The following is a 16707-nucleotide window of genomic DNA, read 5'->3' as shown; positions in this document are numbered from 1 at the left end:
AAAGGCAAAGGATTCAACACAGGTGAGTACATGCACTGACAAATGTCAGGGCAGTCAGAGACCCCAGCAATGCTTCCCGGATCCGCTCAGAGTCAGAAAGGGCATGACTCACCTCTGTTTGTGGCCTCAGAGAATCTATCCCCTCACCTGAGAGGTGGTCTTTTCTATCCCCTGAAGCAAAAGATTTACATTTGAGGTGACTGTATTCCATGAGTCCCCAGTCGTGTCCAGAAATGTTTTTAAAATCTAGTTTTTAGAGGAACAGATAGTGTCTAGGAAAACCTGAAGAAATAGTGGTGATGTATATGCATCTAAGCTTGAGACATCAGAGTGGGGATTCCCTTACAGATTATTTAAGAGAAATTTAAATGAGCTGACAATTCTGTTGCTTGTGTTCCTGAAGCACAGAATCTCATGGACACAGTCTCACAACTAAATTTTCCTAAGCAACTACTCTGGCCTAGGTATTGTGCTAGATGTGAGTGCCTCATTCAGGAATAGAACATATTTCTTCTGTTGTACATGGAAATATATAGAATATGCATAGATATGCAAAAATCTACATATCTATAAATAATAAGTATAAATATAAAAATAATTACTTCACCTGTGGCTTTTCTCATCCTGACAAAGGAGGATGTTTTTATTCAAAAGAGTGTTATCTAAGAAAAAGAAAGCCTTACAATTCAGAACACAAGGATATTCCTTGAGAAGGGCACCCCTAGGTGATAGAGAAGAGAAAATCCAGGGTGACAGAGGAGCAATAAGGCTCAGGAGAAGCCTGAGAAAGAGTAATTTAGAAAATAGACGTGATAGAGAACCTGATTTTCTCAAACAAATTAGATTCTTGGGGCTCTGTCAGGTACGTGGGGGAATGGGATATTGAAAGGAACATAGGAAAGGACAAGAAGAAAAATGAGATACTAATTAATTCCAGGGGCAATAGAAAAATTGTTCAGGATGGTTAATGCCAACATAGTATATACCACTTGGCTCAGCAACACCACATTTTCCTAACACATCTATATAAATACTAAAATAGGATGACCACTTATGATTACCTAGAAAACTGAAGTATAGCAATTGCAGTCGTGAACAAAATCAATGACCACATGCAAGGGTCTGAGGTAAAGCTCAGAAATGCACAGTGTCTGGCACTTACTGGTTGTTGATGGATCAACTTGACACAATATAATCTGGATTTCAATGATTTAGAACTCACGAAGTTCAAACTTTAGAACTCACAAACTTCAAACACCATGTCTACAATTTTATGTGGCCAAAAATATAAAAAGAGTTAAATGATTTTGTGTATATAACACTAGGCACCTATGTCCATAAAAGGACAAACAGAAACAGTTTAGGAACCCACTATAAAACAGGTGATTCAGATTTAGGTCTCTTCTTGCTCCATTTATTCCTCAAAGGCAAAATCTCCTTACCTTCAGGCACCAGTGATTTATTGCTTCCGAATGCCTTCCCATTTGCAGGAAGGCATCTGATTTTGTCAAATGCATAGTAAATTAAGCTCCTATTTTATAGCATATTACCTTTTTCACAAATTTGCATATTGTGGGTTTTATCTCTAATTAGGGAATGACTTAGTCTATCATTTGACATTTCGAGCCAAGTGCAATTAGCGCAGGCAATTTTGAGAAAGGGTCCTGTGATTATCTTGTGCCTAAGGCGGGTATCCTGTAAGAGGGAAAATGACTAGGCTATTGGAGCTTGGAAATGAAGGAGGGGTGAGATGTGGGAGCAGGGCAGAACTGATCTCTTGGCCATTCATTGCCTCTTTCTAAATCTGCACCATTTCTCCATGGTAACTTGGCTCTTTACCTTAATAAAAGGGAGGGACATGCAATGATCTCTTAGAGATGTGACAGGTACGACAGGAGAGAACCATAATATGAAACGAACTCAGAGTAAAATGGGGTAGTATATCTACCCCAAAAGATGATAAAATTTCTGCTGTTGGTGTCAGCATCTGCCCTGCCTCACAAGGAGGTTGAGGAGAGGGAACTGTCTTAGTGAAAATGTCCATTAGAGATATCAAAGAATTAAATATGTGAGTTGGTTTCCAGTTAAATGAGTATAATTAGTATTATCTGGGAATGACATTTCACTTATATCTACATTATTAGCATATAGCAAAAGACAATTATGCATGCCATTAGAAATATATCCAATTAAATTTGCCCTGAGTTTTATTTGATTGAAGCAATAAGCTGAATATATGTGTTTAGTACACACATTTTATTAGCCATGCAGCAAAGCTGACTGTTCAAAACAAGCCACTTAGAGAATTATTGTGCATAATACAGGATAGGGAGTGCAAATTCAGTAAAGGATTATGTGGATGCTTATTTACATACTGTTAATCATTATTCTCTTCAGGCATAAATGTGTTCAAACAAGTTTCTTTCTGTCTTAGTTCCTTCACACCCGACCTTCTGCCAGGAGCACCCTTGATAGTTTCCATCAGCATTAGTTCTCCCTTCTTCCTTTAATAGTAATACTCCAAGAATTATTTGGGCCTTCATTGTGGCAGATGACTTTGTACAGGACAATGAGATGTAACAGATGCCTCTTGCACATCAAGCTCAAAAGCAATGTGCTTGCTTGCCCTTTCCTCATTCCCACTGCCTAGGATAAAGACTGATGGCAGGATCTGGAGCAGCCACTTTGGACCCAGAGGTGGAAACTTTGTGATTAGAAGGGCAGAAGGGCCCTACCAGCGCTGGCCCATTGACGCTTGGAGACTTATTAAGGAGAGAGACAAAGTTTCACCTTGCTTGAGTCAATGTATACTAGGGCTTCTGTGTTACTGCAAGTATACTGACAGCAAACTAAAATATAAGTGTCCTGGATATTCCCCTGTGCCAGAAGATCATCTCTAGTTTGCTCCATTCCCTGGGCAGTTGGCAATAATGGACAGCACTCTCTGCTTTAGTTTGAGCTCAGCCAATGAGAAACACCAGTTGGAGACTGGAGATGAAATGAGAGGGAGAATGGTACCTTTGCACCCTTGGTCTCTTGATTGCTGAGCTAGGGGTAAAGGGGAAGTGCTCACTCCAGATTTTAAAAACTATTCCTCTCCTTTGCCCTCAGGCTGGCCACAGGGTATCTTTCGTCACCCTTTGCTGATCTCACTTTCAATTTGTCCTTTCATTACACTTTCCACAATTATTCTGTTGAGTATGTACATTTTCTCATTAAAACTTTAATCAATACAACCATTGGGCCTGCTGATTTCTACTCTTTATTCGGACCATCACTTGAATGTCATAGCTGGTAAAGTGGAACTTTTAAGAGCTACAATAAACATTATCATGAAGCAGCATTTATCCCAAGTAGTTCTGCAGGTATTGAAAGATACACAAAAGCAGAATGCAGAGAATATCAACCACACGTTCACAGTTCTGGCAAGGAAACTATGAAAGAACCACATACGGTAACTATTTCGTTGTATGATATGCCACAGAAACTGGTAGGAAGCAAATGCATTTGAGACAACTTGTGAGATATTATGAAGCATCAAAACTTGGTGTGAATTTTAAAGAATGAGCAGAATATAGAATGGGTAAAGGGACAAGGAAGGATATTTCTGACAAAAAAGATTCATACAATTAAATTTGTAGAAAACTGAATAATCAAATACACATGAAGGGACCATAAAACATGGCTTTCTCAAGCTTCTTCGTTTTTACTGAGCACCTGGTATGTGCTGGACACTGATAATACAAGTAGAAAGAAGTCCTTTTCTCACGGTGCTCACTTATAATCTTGTTAGGGGGAATATACTATAAATTTACAAGTACACAAATAAATGCATTATTATAAATTATAATAATGATTCCCACCCAAGACAACTCACAGTATAATAAAGGGGCACTATTGGACTGGGCAATGGGAAACACAGTGTACCAAGTGTATAAAAAGTGAAACCTGAAGGGTGAACACGCCTTTCCTAAGGAAAGAAGAGGAATGTGGTGGGGATATAGTTCTTCCATAGAATTAAAAGCCTGGGTCAGCTCCTGGGGATGGGAATAAGATTAGTGCATGTTAGAGAGTGAAAAATAGTGTGACCACAACCTCAGTACCCTGGGGAGAATGCGGACCTAAGGTCCGAAGGACGTGATTCACGCAAGAGCAACTGGTCAAGGATGTTGAAATCAAACATCTCTTCCTCTAAGAAAATTATAGGTTCTGTAGGTCAAACCTGTCCAATTGTACGTGTAGGGATGTGGAAGTGGCAGAGGAGAAAAAATTTAAATTAAAGATGAGTTTGCTATGTCAGTTTAGTCATTTAGACAAGAGATGATACATGAGATTTAGACACTGGATAAGAATTTCAACAGTAGGAATATATGTGAAAAACATCATTTCCAGAGAGACAGAATTCTTGTTGCTTGATATCACAATTTCACTCTAAAGTCTTATCTTCTCTGCTGCTCCATGAAAGACATCACCATCCATGAAGTTAACTGTACAAGGAAAATACCAGGAGATCATTCTTCAGAACTCTCTCCATCTTATCCAACTAAACACACGCACACACACACACACGCTGTCTCCCACTGAATTCATTGAATTTTAGCCAGAGGTATTGTATGACACCTCCCATACTAAACCCTCTTAAGATTTTTTGCCTTATTGCACAATTTTTATTTGAAGATCCCTTTATTGTGCTATTTAATATAAATGTAAATTTTGATTCCTAGCAATTGTTGTAAGTTTTAATTATGCAGCTATGAGTGAATTTACATGTTTAAAATCCATTTCTCCAATTACAGTGTAGTAGGCTCCATGAAAGCAGGAATTTTGTCTGGCACATGCTATGAACCTAATCATGGCAAGAGTCATGCAATAGACCCAGTATTCATTTTTCATAGTTCTTGCCACCTTAATCAATCCTGAAGTAATACAGAGATTTTTTGAAACAGTGTAGCTTTGACAAAGATTTTAAAAATGAATAGAAAAAAAATAGTACCGAGAAGAAAGAAAATTTTTTGGATCTGAAACATGCTGACTCAGAGACAACGGCCAGTTATCCAAGTGATGGTATGATTTGGAGACATGAATCTAAGAGCTGACCTGAGGCAAGACACCCAGACTAGAATGAAAGATAAGGGTGTCAAAGGCTCTAGGTGGAAATTAAAAACAATGGCACAGACAGAGTCTTTCAGAAGTAAGAGTAGAAAGAGAGGGACAAGAGATAATTGTCTAGTTGTGGGAAATACTGTTCTGGGATATGGGAATTAATGAAGCAGCCAGAGAAGTGGTGTGAAGCAATATTCAAGATCATAGTGTTTAGACTTAGACTTGAGTTCGAACTTACACTGCATGAAGAGCTGTGTGCTTTGCCATATGTTACAATCGCCTAATCTGCTAAAAAAAAAACTGGGGTAGGGGAGGCAGTGTATTTGTAATGTGTTAAATTGTGGAGCAAATGTGGGCTGATAATAAACACTCTATAAACGTCCACCTTTATTATTAGATAGTGAAGGACCTGCCCAAAGTAAAAAATCATCCCTTTTCTCTAAATTACAGAATTACTCAACACTTGGTCTGAAATATACAGTGAATTATAGATGAGAAGGTTATATTATCAAATAACTCACTTGGAAAGGTACACAAAGATTGTAAAATAAAGCAGGTTGAACACTTCTAAAACCTAAATTATATTTGGGAGGTTATCTAAGTCATGCTAAAAAATATTTGATAAATGATGGCAATTTGTGGAATTAAACTTCCCTTTGTCCTGCCTTCTTTAGATCATTTTCTGTTTTCCTCCAGGTTCTGGAAAACTAGCTAACATTAACTCGGTTAAAATTCTCGGCTCATCACACCCTTCACCATTACTCCATTATCTCTACCGAAAGAGCCTATGGCAAACTCAATATTGATCGAAATGACCCTCTAGAGGAAGCTATTTATATTTATATGTTTAAGAACAAATCAGTATTCGGTTAGGATAACATTTTAGCTCTTAAGCTAATAAAGTGACCCTATTAAAAATGATCTGCTTTTCCATGCGTATTGATTTCAGAAGCCACTAGAAGGTAAGCACGACAAAGAAGCACATTCCACACTGCTGGAAAAGAGGAAATCGCTGGCTACAGCTTTAGGGCTCCAAGACCCATTGACGTCTCAGGGTGTTTAGGCACGCAGATGTCATTAATGCACGTGGCGCATTATCAGTGCTTTCCAGACACAACGCGTCCGGTACTGTCATTAGTCAGGCTCTCTTCTGAATCGGGAAGTCTTGCAGATTAGAGGGAAGAACTGCATGCGAACACAAGGCGCCAGGACTGCTAGGGTTGAAATGATAAAAGCAGGAAAATAATACTTCTATACCTGCAGTGTTTTGATAGAAATCATCTGCCAAGTATATGTATATTTTTACAGAATTAAATTTAAAATACATTTTGTTAAAAATTTTGATAATTATATTTCTAATGTATAAAAATGACTAGAAAACAAAATACATAATGTGTTTATTTTAAAAGCACACCAAATGGAAATAATATGTATTTTAAATGATTACCTTGTATTTAAAAAGTGAAATTGTATGTGTTAAGGAAGAATATGTTATGCAGTTATAACTATTGCAAACATTCCATGTTATACTGAGAATTTTTGAAGATGCAGACAAGTGGGAAGAGTAGCTAAAGCAAATCGAATTCTCAGAATTTATACTAGTCGAGGTATTATCATATTCACTTTTGCGTTCTTTTAAATAAAAACAATATACCTTACAGAAGAGATTGGGTAACATTTTCCCAAAACTCCTCTGGAAGCCATTATTTTAAAAGCAAAATAGCTACTAAATTCATTTAGTATTAGATTAATGGGTAATTATTGTAAATGCTTCATCTGAAGCTAGTTTCATTGTGGATGGTCAGAGACGTGGTCACATATGTTTTAGTGATATTTGTTGAGACCGAAGTGTTTATTATTCCCTTTTAATTTCTCTCATTCAAAACAATGGGATATGGCTTGTATTATCTAAATCATGGAAAAGATGGAGCATAAAGGATATGAGAAGAATTGAGGAAATGTGGGGAAATGTGATTTTTAGTCTCAACTCATTATCAAAATCTGTAAATCAGTGATATAGTTCATATATACATATGCAGTTTTATATGCCAATGTATCAAAAAAATCCATATAATGCTGAGTATTTCTGTAATCAGCTTAAGTTTCTATATTCAAACCTTTTCCTTTCCAATGGCCTATTTTACCATTTTTGCACCTATCCTATTCTGGGATTTTATTAAGTAAATATTGCTTTTCATACATTATATAAAATGTTTTTTCTCTTATTTCACTTGAGGAACTGTATTTTAGTATTATGTGCTATTATTTTTCAAACTATGCAGCCATAGTTGCATTCAAATGATGTGTTTCAACGTTAAATCTTTAATTTTCAATATGGTGTTTTCTAGATAGAAAATGATGAACTTCAGCTAAATAAAAATAGTTGTTATTAATAGTTAGGTATATCTGCAATACTTTCATAAAGAATGAACTGCTGCTTTGGCAAATTATAAAGTGTTTTATAAAAACGCACAAAATATATTCATTTATATCCTTTTGTTTTTCATGTCCTCTCAAAAAATATCTTTTATGTAAAATGAATACAAAATGAAAGAAAAAAATTCAAATTGGCAAAACTGCAAGCGCCTTTTAGACTTTCTGCTGTTTCCACCTGGTAATGGTAACAGTTAATATTTGTCCTTTGCTCGAATGCATATCCTCATTTCCTCCAATTTCCCTGCATTTTCCATTAATGCTACATTTCCAAGACTGGAGGTTGTCGTAACCCATTTGTTTCCGGTACTGAATGAATACTCTATCAATTTGACATTTTATACCAATATTTCTGCTTGTAGTATGTATTTCTCTTTTTCATTCTGGAGAGATGGGTAGCATACTTATGTGTTCTGGAAATAAAGTATACTACCAACATGCTGGTTATTGAAACAAAGTAGAATTTTTACTTCCTTAATATGATTATATTTCAACCAGAGCAGAAAGTCCCAATATTTATTTAGAGAAAAAGAAAATTATTATCCTATGTATTTCTTGTTGTTGTTTTTTCTTTTAGAGAAATAAATTCAATACCAATCTAAACTGAAGAGAACATACTCATAGTAATAACAGCTCAGAAGTCAGAAATGTTAAAACCAGAAAGCTGTAATTTTTTCAGAAATCAAAGGCACTTAGAAAAATCTAGAACTGGAATGTAAGAACAGTGGTGCCTAGTGACAATAAGAATATCTGTGATCTATTGAGATTTAGGTGCCTTATGTTAATAGTGATATGTAAGCCTACAGGAACCTATGAAGTAAGTATGGAGTGTTGGTGCTTTACAAAAATAAAAATTAGGAATTGATTCCAAGTTTCAAGACCTGGAGCAGGGAGAAACAAATTCTTTAAAGTAATGACTAATGTATACATTGCTTATCCCTGGCCGAACACTGTTCTATGCATTTCGGATGCATTGTTTCACTGAATCCTCAAGATGGTTCTATAGTTTCCATGCTCTGCTCTTCCCCATCTTACCAGTGAGGAATCCTGAGCCAGGAAGCTGAATTCTACTAAAACTGTGTCCACAAGGCAGCTTCTGGCATCCTGGGCAAGCCAGTTTTTTGATCTGCATATGTCAGTCTCTTCCCTTCTTTCAAGGCATGGGTTACGTCGGCCCCAGGCCTGAGACATCACCCCCAGGCACCGTAGGAACCCAGAACACTCCACACATTTTGAAATGCCTCTCTAAGTAATCAGGAAACAAAAATAAACAACAAGGGCTGCCTTGCAGTGATGGACAGGCCGGGAAGTGTTTCCATCAAACATCTTTCTTTCAAAAGTTTAGGGGTCATCATGTTGTATCTGGATATACATGTCATAGAAAAAAATTCAAGTTATACACCTAATTTTCATCGACTCTTCCAAGAAACAGGAGGAAATGGGTGAGGTGGGATGCCTGGAAAACCAAGATAATCAAGGGACTTCAACATTTTTTGAGGACACTGAGATGCTTTTGAGCAGACAGGTTAAGCTTAAGCTTATTTGGGTGAAAGAAACTGTCATTGTTCATTGGAAGGACATAAAATTCAGACACAATGTCATATATGCTCTTTAATACTCATTACCACAGAGCTTTTTAATTTCCTTTAGAAAATATGTACATATCTGTTTGTGTCTATTTCAAATCCATGCAGTTGCTATTCTTATTTTCCTCTCAAATCTCAACTCATTTCTGTTTTGATCTCTACAAAGCTTTCAAACTTTTCAAGTCCATGAATACTCAGAGCTCCAACAGTCTGTTTTGTTAATGTGCCATAAGAATTAAAATACAGTAGTACAAGAAGAATTAGATCCAAAATATGAGGTCACCGTTCCTTGTCTTAAAAATTCCAGATACATAAGATATGTAAAGAACTAATATCACTTAATATGATTTTAGTAAATAAACTAGAAATATATTGATATATGCTTGCTGCAAAACATACTTGTATGTTTGTGTATTTTACACTAGTATGGTCTAATACTATTAATTATTTTGAAAAAATAGAGATCATAAAAAGTTGTACAATACAAAGACTAGAATAATGTAGGTTTGAAAATCAAACATATTTAAGGACGTAGAATAGTGGATGAGGAATTCAACACCGTTACGGAGGAGACATTGGGGAAGGTCTGTGTGCTCTGATCCTTTTGGCTCAGTAACTACCAGCCCATTTGTTCTGTCCATCTCTTGTTGGCCATCATAAAGATTTACCTAAGGACAGGTGGGACCCTTCTGTCAGTTACTGGCTGTCAGAGGTTAGCAAACTTTTTCTGAAAAAGATCAGATAGGCTTTGTGGGCTGTAAAAGTAGTCTTAGTACTGAACTCCGCTGAATTGGTGTGAAAGGGCCTACAGACAATGAGCAAACAGATGAGCTTGGCCATGTTCCAATAAAACTTTATATCAAAAACAGATGGCAGGAGAGATTGAGCCCAGAGTCTGAGTTTGACAGCCCCTCAGTTAGACTGATGAATCAGGGACAGGTGATGAATGCAGGTATTTTATTTCATTATTCCTTAATAAGATGTTTGCACAAAATCACAGAAAAGTGTGAACAGTTAATCGGAAGATTCTTACTATTAACTTTGCTACCTTGATTGACAGTCCTATAGATGTTCTTTATATAATCTTAAATTACTCCCTCAAATATGGTTGTACCTACTGAGTTTCACATTTTCATTTTTCTATACTGTAAAATTGGAGCCATAATATATGTTCTAAATTTGTACTTAGGTTAATCAGTGCAATAATGGAAGAGCATTTGGTTAAGAATATAATACATTTATTCTCTGGATATTGGAGGGGTGGGAAGAGGCAGAAGGCATCATTGTAATTAGAAGTACTAGATAACTAGATAAATATTGAGAAGATAAAATACATAATGAATTGACCCTGCAGGAAAATTCACTTCAAAATAAAAGGAAATAAGTTGAATAATAGATTCTTAGGAGTAAGTAGCTCATATCTCACAGATTACTTTGCCTTTAGCAATTTTTGTGATTTTTCTAAGATTCACTGCTTGTCACCCTCTTACCTCTCCTGCGTTTCTTCCTGCATCCATTTTCTTTCACTCCCTTACAGTGTCCAACATTGTTTATTTTCTACCAGCCCTGCCATCACCTCTGACTTTCCATCCTCCACCCTGTCTGCAAGCAAAACAGGCTGGCCTGTTCTCCCTTCCTCATTTTGTCTTTAAAGTTTAGACAAAATCGGAAACTGCAAAGAATTTGGGTTAGTTTGATTGTAATAAAATGCAAATAACTACATAAAAGTTTCATCTTGAATTCAGAGACTTATTGTAAAGTTACAGATTTTTGGGCCAGATCTAAATCTTTCTTGTTTTCCTAAGTCTTTGTACTGAATTAATCATACTGAATTTATAAAGGAAATACAATATGCTCTGTACATATTCATTTATTGTTCCAATGTTTTTATATCTTCTAATATTTGTGTGTGCCTCTGAATGTTACACTGTGGCAGCTGCTTGTGGAGCCAATAAAGGAGACCAAGAAACTGATTTATATCAGTCAGTGATTAGAAACCCTGAGATGGTATTTGTACCTTCTCTTATTGCCATCCAACAACATCAAAGCAAAGGAGGCAGCCATTGTGTCCCTCTGACATGAATCCTTCATGGTTTTCTTTATCCAATTCAGTTCAACACAAAGTCATGAAGAGGAGAAAGTGTGGAAGAGTTGGAAAAAGAAATTTCTGATATTCAACCTTTACAGTTAAAAGCCTCAACATGTTTTAGAACTGGAAGTGACTTGAGATACCATTTTCAGCTTGTTTTACCAATGAAAACCTCAGCATGTGGAGGCTGTTTTGCTCCCAGCCATACAGTTAGCTATGAACTGTGACGAGAACCAGACCTCCCAACCCTCACCCAGAAGACAACCTTGCCCCGCTATCCAACAGTTCACTTTACATCACTTTGCTTTTACAAAAGACCTCCATTATACCCATTTTCACCAGCCAAGAGAAAACCCAAGAGGATTTTTGCTTTTCTGACATGGTATTTGCTTCTTCACTTTATGCCAGTTAGGCTTACGATAGGTTTCACCAGGACATTCTAGTTTTGGATAGCGGAGGAAACCTGTAGAGCAGAGAGGTGTTGAAAGCTGTCTGCATAGTGATGTGTCTATTTCTGCAGTAGACACACTGAAGGGAGGCATCCATTCAAACTTGGTTGCATGCTGTTAAAAAATCCCCATCTCACTTTTCAAGGGCTCATTGTGGTGACAATAAGGAAGGGCTGTCCAAACCATGTAATCGGTTTTCTTCCTGAATACTAAGTCAACCGATCAGAAAGCCATGTTCATGTCACTCTTGGTACTAGTCTAGTTGGAAAATGGGAACCTTAGAAAACAAAGGTGGGCATTTCCATAATAATTTTAAGGTTTGATCTGTTAGAGTCCAGGCATATTCTCAACAAACAAGCTCAGAGCTTATCAGAATAGTGTTCAGGGCATCTAGGAATAAAATTCCCTTGTTATGGGAAAATCCATGGATAAATAATGAGGAATTATATTACCTAGATATTCTCAACATGGAAAACTACTTTGAAAATCTGTGTACATAAAAAGAGGAAAACAAAAATATAATGATAATATAGTTAAAAAAGAAACCGTATGTGAATACTGACTTATTGGGGGTTTGTTGTTAGAGTTAAAATTGTCATTTATTTCTTCCCAAGCTTTACTATTTTAGTGTTCTTATCAACCCGTTTTTTAAAACTATATTTAAAAATGAGCAGAATTAAACATACAACTGCTTTGTAAACAGTTGACATTTTCAGTAAAAGAGACAAATATCTAATTGTAACTATAATGTGTTGTTTTTTAAAAACATTTGCTTTATGGCAATTGTCTTTGTCAAAATGAAAAAAAATCATTGAATTAAAAACAGGCCCATTCAAATGGATAAATATTTTTCTAAGCAGCATTCACAAAATTTCTCCATCTTTCCTAAACATGGCACAAAAATGATTTGTACATTTCAGAAAGGTTTCTGTTTTCTTTCTTTGTTTGCATGCTTACTTTACCTTGGAATGGTGCAGAATGGCTCATTTTACATTTTATTACAAAACAGAGAGGTACTTTAGAGTGAAAGGTAGATGCTTGGTAAATAAAAATTTCTAGTTCTGTTTACTTACCATGGTCCTGGAGCTAGGCGGTGTAATCTTATTCTCTCAGATTACTTTTTCTCACACTTGCTTGGTTATGGCTCTAAGGCTCTGGCAGTGAACTTGGTATTACTGACTGTGAGAGGGATGATAATTTCATTTGTTGGGCAAACAAACCATTATAGCAGTTGGGATAGAAGGGGATACATTTGAAATTGCTTCAATCACAATTAAAATGGGCTATCTTCAGTTTTGCATAAAACCTTTATGCCTCTAAAGACTTTACTTGTTTTGTTTCATTTTGTTTTCCCTGACCTCATGTGCATTTAGGAAGAGAACATAAGCAATACAGTTGCTCTCAAAGCACCCACTGAGCCTTAATGGGGAAGAGGTAGGCTATCCTCAGTTCTTAGAGGCTCCCTAACATTACAATAAGAAAACCTGTAAGTGGTCTGTTGAGATGCAGGAGCCACGTTTTTTTCTCCTCAGTGATCTTACATCATGTAGCTACATCAATGATGATTCTCATCTGACCATAGTATGCACCTAAAATATGTCAGGCACCACTTTATACACTGAATGCATTATATAATTTAATTCTTTAGTGCTGAGCAACAAGTTTGGTTTTATTAATTGGGGAGTTTGAATAGCCACCTTGTCGGAACCTGATCAAACAACGAAAAATTCTCTTACTCCAAAATGCCAATCCCATTACACTCCAGTGTTCTTTGCCGTGTTGATCACTCTCCTCCAAAGAATATAATAGCGCTCTTTATTTGTTTGCTATTAAAGCCATTTTCACAGTGCTGAGCACGAAGCAGGCTCTCAGGAGATTCTCGTTGGCTGAGTGATGCTGGGGGTCGTGGTAGCGATGACATCAGTGATTTTGTAGCCACCCAGACTCCTAAGTGGAGGAAGTGGAGGCACACGTACCCTGGGAATACTGAGGTCTCCTGGAAAACTGTATTCAGCATCCAGAGAACCGACATGATGCTGGAAGAGTAACAGATTATCCATCCCTTTATCACTCAGAGTTAGATGCAGAAAAAGAATCACTGGCTTTAAAAGCAATGAATCTTGGGAAGATCCAAATTGACTCTCAGGGTTTTTAACACCGGGATGTACCCACAGAACCGATTGTACAGAGAGTGTTCCCTGAATGCTCTTTGTCATCAGTCTCACTATTATTAGGCTCATTCATTGATTTTTTTTCTTAAGAACAGCATGTAATATATATTTACTTTATTAATTACTTATAAAGGAATAATTAAAATGTAATTATTGAAGTTGGGCAATAGATAAAACAGAGGGATTTTTAAAAGAGACCTGGAGACTAATGTCCAAAATACTTATACAAAGAATAAGTCTCCTAGGTGTTACATGAGCGAAATCACCAGAAAGACCCTATTTCAATAAAACATTTCTAATTAATTACTTTTGAGAGAGACTTGAATTGCTGTGTTTTGATTTAGTCCTTCACTTTCTTCAAATTCTACTTCATATTAGGCCAAGCACTTGGCCTCAAACGAGACCTTAATTGTTATAATAGCTTGTTTCTTACATTCCTGGTTTTGAGCTTCCTTGGCAATTATGTGAATCTTCAAAATGGTCTGCCTGCCAATTTCATTTTGAGGAACTTTGTTGTGATTTACTAATGCAAGAAATTGTATCCAGCTTTGCTCTTCAGTTGGAATTGCACCACTTTTTCATTCCATGACCTCAAGAAAAATAATTGATAAAATCATCTAAGAGTCATTGCTTTTCAATCGTTGATATAATACAGCCCTTTCATCACAATAAATATATCTCTAGGGTCTCTAGAGTCCCTGGAGTTCCTTTGGAGGCTGGCTTAGGATTTTGAATTTCTCTTGAACACCTGGTATTTATTTTTAATATTTGATTCTCATATCCAGGATCCTCGGTTTTCCAAATCAGTGTACTGCCTTTAGGATGTGATTTAGCTTTTGGAGTTCAGCAGAACATATGACTATCTGATCCACACTTTTTCCAGTTTATTGGGTACAGAAAGAAGGGGCTTTCCCTGGCAAAATTATTTTTTGTCTTACTCATCTTATAGTGTCATGATAAATATTTAATAATTGAGTCTCAAAAATTTTTTCCTATGTACAGAAATGATCTGTTTCCATGGTATAAACTGCATGGCAAATCATTTCAAACCACTAAATGGGGATTTGGAAAGAGATGTGCATAACGAGCACCATCCCACTGCCTTCACATCATTATTTAGTATAAATATAGTGTGGTTGGAGAATAGTGACATTATCACTCAAAGTCTACCTATATTCATAAAAGAAACTTTTGCTTGGCTAATATGACAAATATCCTTGTTCTACATTTTACTATATCTCTGAGCCATGGATTTAAAGGTGTCTTAGTCCCATACAAGTTCTGTTGAATTGTTCAGTCTCTGTCAGCTGTTGAAAACAATAAAGAACCTGAATAGAAAATATATTTTATAAAAATTCTAGGATGAGTGGTGTTCACCATGACAGTATCAAAGGCTCAGATCCATGCAATCAATTATCTTTATGCTATTAGTCATGACCTTTCCCTTTGCAACGATTGCCTGCCATTTGTTATTTCATTAAGTATTAAACCTTTGTAACTGAGCAGCAAGCCAATTTGCCTTACTGACTTTATCAAAAAAACATTTTTAAGTTCCTTTTCTTAAAAAAGCATTTTTACATTCTTGAGGAATGTAACTGCTTAAACTCAGGGTTCTTTTAAACTCCAGATAGAAAGTGTGAAGTACACTGCAATCAAGATATTGAAGTCATCAGCTGTGTGGTCACACAACTCCTTAAAAGGCTATATACACCTTAAACCCTACATTATCACAGTATGGGTCTGTTGCTAACTTTTCCCATTAAAACTGAGGATGTGCACATGACAACTAAGCAAGAGCTATATTAAAATTTTCAGGGGGCAATAAGTTGCTATTTACATCTGTCTCTAGATGCCTTCAGATTATACTTTTCTTTCTTCTCATATATGCTTTGTCTGTAACCAATTCATCTGTATTACCATGGATCTGATCACTCAATTTGCATTCCCTCCTTGATTTCATAATCTAGATGAAGAACTACATAACCTGAAGTATATAGGGACATAATCTTGATGAGGCCATGACCACGTGCAAGGCAAATAATATATATTGCATTAAATTCTTCTTACTATATTCATAGTTTCAAGGAGGCATCATTGTTTACTCTGAGGAAGTTAATGAATAGCATCAACCTCACTTTCTGGTTAAGGACAGGATATTCTGAGCAAAGGTAATTCACAACAGAAGTTACCCACATAGGGTAGAATGCCCAGGAGTTTACCTAAACTAATGGCCATTCAGGCAGTGCACCCTGCAGGGGTCCAAATCGGAACCCTCTGTCACAAATGAGCATGAAAAATGGTCATGAGAACTCAGCTTCGGAAATGTAAGGGTTTTAATTTCTAAGCCATTTATGGATAAAAATGTAATAACTGGTACTGCCGTCTGGCCATTATTACAAATAAAGACTAAAAATGGAAAATGGCATGAGTAAGATATGAAGTAAATATGAAGAGATATTGATAGTTAAGATACATGTGACCTGAGGAACTTGGCTGTGGGTCCAGAGTTAAAGAGAAGATTTCTAAAAGGAGCACGTGGATTTGAAATCAGGCTTTGCAAATCAAATTCAGATAGTGGGGTGTCCATGATTAGCATGTAAGTTTTTAGGAGAATGCACAGAAAATTGGGAAACCAGCACAAAATCTCAATGTCAGCGCTAAATACTGTCTAGCAGCAATCCAACAGAAAGGTCACCAAGTATTGGAGCAGCCCTCCAAGTCCAGGACAGAGGTTGGCTGAAGAAGTTCTCAGAAATGTGTAACTATCTCCAGCGGCAACCTAGATGGTCTTGCACCTCGGGGTGGAGCTGAGGGTGTAAGGGTGCCAGTTGTGTGCCTAGATAGTTGTTGCAGAAACAAAGGCTGGGGGAATGGGG

The sequence above is a fragment of the Manis pentadactyla genome, chromosome 6, assembly GCF_030020395.1.
Source record: "Manis pentadactyla isolate mManPen7 chromosome 6, mManPen7.hap1, whole genome shotgun sequence".
NCBI classification, from domain to species: domain Eukaryota; kingdom Metazoa; phylum Chordata; class Mammalia; order Pholidota; family Manidae; genus Manis; species Manis pentadactyla.
The sequence above is the reverse complement of the archived record's forward strand: the minus strand, read 5'-3'. Positions refer to the sequence as shown.